The following is a 4627-nucleotide window of genomic DNA, read 5'->3' on the forward strand; positions in this document are numbered from 1 at the left end:
AAGGGAGGAAAGGAGAGAGAGAGAGGGAAATAAACAGAGAGAGATAATTTCATTTTCTCCCAGTGAAAAATTGCAAAGCCGTGTAAAATAACAGTCTGATCACTTATAGTAAAGCCACAACATATCCTCCCTACCTTCGTAGTGAAGTTTTATATGAGATCATTATTTTAAATAGCTATTTTTCTGTTAGGAATCCAGTGTACTTGGTTCATGACTCGATTGTATAGTGATACTGAATCTTTGAGGGATCTTCTGTGTTCCTTTATTATACCTTTTTCATTGCCTGGATATCCAGAAAATATAACCATGAGTGACACTATTTCAGATTGCATTGGACCAATATAAATAATGATGACTCAGTTGAGATGGTTATTCATGATATCTATTTTCGTTGAAAGACTATGGTTAATATCTGAAAGCTTTTTTATATATCATTAGCAAATTTAATTTTTATAATAACTTTTGATATATTTCTCAATTTTAGGAAAACACATTAGCATAGTGTTCTTCTATTCCTGAAAATTCAGCCTCTGATTACATCCATTACTGGAATGTCTGTGATTATGTTTTTTTTACTGGTATTCCCTCAGGCTTCAGGATGACGTGGGAATTAATTCTTGATTTTTATACAAATGGCAAGCGATTTCCACTGGGGAGATTTCAGGCTAACTGTTGATCCTCTGTTCAAGAATGTATCATGGGAAAAAAGCCAAGGACAATTCATTTTTTAACCTCTGGGATGTATTACTGTTTATAGTTGCTTGAAAAGTAAATAAAACTCTTTAAGAACTTCCTTTTAGATAAGTTATAAATCACGAAGAAACCAGAGTTCTTTCCTATTGTCTTAGTTACTTTTCTTGTTGCTCATACAAAATACCTGGCACCCAAAGTTAAAAGAGGGAGGGTTTATTTTGGCTTTGGAGTTTGTAGAGATTTCCGTTCATAGTTGGCTGCCTCCAAGGCAGGGTGATGTGGCAGAGGGACAGTGCAGGGGAGAAACCCTTGGAGCAAGCAGAAGGCAGCAAGTCAATCAACAAGCCGCAGGGGACCAGGCAGTGTCTTCCTGTCCCTTTCACATTCTATCTAGGCTGCCCACCTGGCCTTCTGCCATGAGGGAAGGTAGCACATCTAGAACTATGGCAAAACAGTCAGTGGACTGATTGAGGAATCACACGCCCTCAATTCCAGCATTATACACCCTAAATCCAGCCTCTGTGATGAAGCCCCACCTGTGACCACATGAGGCTTTGGAAGGAGGGGTGGGCAACATCCATAGCACCAGTATGTGCAAAAATATTTTACTTTGGGTTTTACATTGTCTTCACACTTTTTTTTTTTTTTGAACCAGGGATTGAACTCAGGCCCTTGTGCTTGCCAGGCAAGAGCTTATGCTACTGAGCCATCTCCACGACACCTTAAGTTACTCACTCTTAAACTCCTAATATTAAAAATTTCATATTTAACATATGATTTATTTTTCATTTATATCACTGTTGAACATTCATGTCCCAGTTTACATCTAAGGTCAATAAGATGCAACTTAGATTAACTCTGGGCCTTTATTTATCTTAGAAAACCTACTTCTCAAAACTTAAACACATTTATTTCTTAGGAGTAGCATTTTAAATAAGTACCGATTTAGAAGTAATTTTCAAATAGATATTAGAAAATATAGATGCATTTCTTAGGTAATTCTACTGAATTTAAGGGAAGAAAAACCGTATTTTGCTCTCAGTAGCAATTTCTAGTCTCAGCAGGGGTTTAACCTTACATAGACAGACATACCAATGTGCAAAACTTGAAGGAATATATTTACCTTACTACTTGTAAATTATTTCAATGTTAAAAGAAATATCAAGCTTTATTTTCCACCCTTTAATGGCATATAAAAACCACCAATCTTATATTTAACTGTGTTTTTATACTTTATATCTAACAGATTGCTTTTAGCGTCAGTTACTAAAAACAGTCAAGGTAGAAGTAAAAGGTAACAACATAGAAGGTTGGATTCTGATTTAATTCTGTGATCATAAGGATTAAAATACAAAAAAGAGTAAGGTTTGATAGTTGCTATCAATTACTATTCATTTATTATTCTAAAACTGAAATACGTGTTAATACAGAATTGTATAGTTATAATTTAAGGAGCATTTTAATACCTCATATTGTTATTTTACTGGCATCATCTCATTTAACTCTCACAACCTTAATAAGCTTAGTTAAGAACTGAGGCGATAGCTTGGCGGTCTAAATGCCTGCTTAAGAGGCACAAGGACCTGGGTTTAATCCCTGGCACCACATGTTGTGCTGCCCCCACCTCTGGGCCAGCTGTGCTGGCCCCCAAACCAGGCGTGGTGGTGCACACCTGTAATCCCAGCACTGGGGAGGCTGAGACAGGAAGATCACTATGAGTCCAAGCTGTGCAGCGAGACTCTGTACCAAAAAATTAAATAAATGAAAAAGATTACAAAAAATAAGCTCAGTTAAAAATAAACTTGAGCCATATTTTACAAATACTTTAAGATGTATATCAAGTACTTTACTTTTTAATTTTTATAACTTTTAAAAAAATCTTTTTGATTTGGTACAGAGTCTTGCTAGGCAGCTTGGACTTATTAGTGACCCTCCTGTCTCAGCCTCCCTGCTCTGGGATTACAGAAGTGTGCCATCATGCTGGGTTTCAGTGGTTGGCACGGCCCACCTGGGACTCTGGGGCCAGTGTGGGGGATTGAACTCGGGTCGTTACACTTGCCAGGCAGGTACTTAGACTACTAAGCTCTCTCCCCAGTCCCCTAGCCCTACATTTTTGAATTTTAAAAACTTAACTACTTGAAAATTTTCTTGCATTTATTTATGAAATGTGATTTTTTAAATCTACTTTTCTGTTTTCTATTTAATTGATCAAGTTGTCTATTCTGAATCAATTTCATGTGTTATTAATTTATATAATTTTATAATATATTGTGATACTTGATAGACTATAATTCCAGACTTTGACTATTCTTGTATATTCAGTTTTGTATTTTAATTTTGGCATTATCCTGCCAAGTTCCATGAGCACATTCTCCCTAACTCTTAAGGGCCTGTTAAATTCTTGAATTAAACAGATTATTGGCATGTTCATGTTCTCAGCATTTCCCCTCCATGCACACGGTGTACCCCATTTGCTCCTGTAGTTTGGTGTATGCTTCACTCCACAAATATATTTTCAGCACACATTATTTTTAAGACACTATTATAGATATTGGTGATATAATAGTGATTATAATGTCTGTACTTTACTACTGAGCCATAAACAAAGATAAATTTGAGTAATTTCTAGGATGTCGAATGCACTCTGATACCATAGTGCTAAGTGAAATAAAATCAGAGGTTAAGTATCATATATATGTATGAGAAAGAGAGAGAGGGAGGGAGGGAGGGAAAGAGGGAGAGAGAAAGAGAGAGAGAGAGACAGAGAGAGACAGCGAGAGAGAGAGAGAGAGAGACAGAGAGAGACAGAGAGAGACAGCAAGAGAGAGACAGAGAGAGAGAGAGAGAGAGAGAGAGAGAGAGAGAGAGAGAGAGAGCAAAATAAGAGATAGATAAAAGAAGGTGACTCTGGCGTGGGGAGGGTTCTGAGGGTGGGACATGGGTGGCAGCAGAGGGCAAGAGAAGGATTCAGCTGCAACATGGATACTTACCAACTCCCCCAGATGAATGCAATTGCTATGTATTGCAAACATATACTATAAAAACAGCTTAGCTTTACTCCTAGCTCTATATTTCAGTAAAGGAAGGAAGAAGAGAACAATATGTAATGTCCCATGAGGGTAAATATGGGTCTAGGAGGCATGGTCAAAATATATGTTGAATGTTTAAATTAAAAACATTATGACAGTACAAGACCCCTTGCCATCAAATCCCTCAGAATCCCCCTCTTTGCTTCCGGCACACGCTGCCCACCATTCTTGGCACATCCCGAGGCAGTTCTGGATGTCTTAGGTTTTTGATGTCCTTATTGGGTGTGATGAAAAAAGCATGACCAGTGTAGCTGCTGAATGCCATCCAAAGAAAGCGCAGGAGTGTGAAAATGTCGTAGTGTCTTTGTGTGTCTTCTTCACCAGATCTGGCCTTGTGTGACTTCTGACCCTTCCCCTAAGCCAACACGGCCATGAAAGCTAAGCATTTTGAACTCATTCAGGACACTGAGGCAGCAAGGACAGGGCGACTAAAAGCATTTATAAAGCAGGACTTCCAGGTCTGCATCAAGAAATAGCAAGAAAAATGGGATGCGGGAATGTGAAACAGGAAGTTCTTTGAAAGGGATCCGTGACAGCATCTTTTACTGTAATAAATTTTTTAGAATTTAAAAATTCTCTACAGTTTAGAAATCATACTACAAGGACTAAGAGAACAAGAGATGTGTGTGAGTGTAAGTGTGTGTGTGTGTGTGTGTGTGTGTGTGTGTGCAGTCATACACACTTACTTATTTGTTTGCTGAGTCATCTCTGATAGAGTAATGTCTGAGCTGAATCGAGCCAGGTAGGACGGGAGCCAGGTGGTGATTTTGAGAAAGTGCTGCTTTCTAGAGGGAAAGCCAGGTACAAAGCCGTGTGGTGGGTTTAAAGCACAGCACAGAGATGCG

General features: G+C 38.3%; 1 protein-coding gene across 1 annotated transcript in view; it reads left to right on the forward strand.

Annotated features, from left to right (window-relative positions):
- Kcnh5 (potassium voltage-gated channel subfamily H member 5) overlaps nucleotides 1–4627 on the forward strand; it is a 420336-nt gene that overhangs the window by 195507 nt on the left and 220202 nt on the right. The window lies entirely within an intron of this gene.

This window comes from Octodon degus, unplaced genomic scaffold, assembly GCF_000260255.1.
Source record: "Octodon degus isolate 3935 unplaced genomic scaffold, OctDeg1.0 scaffold00007, whole genome shotgun sequence".
NCBI lineage: Eukaryota > Metazoa > Chordata > Mammalia > Rodentia > Octodontidae > Octodon > Octodon degus.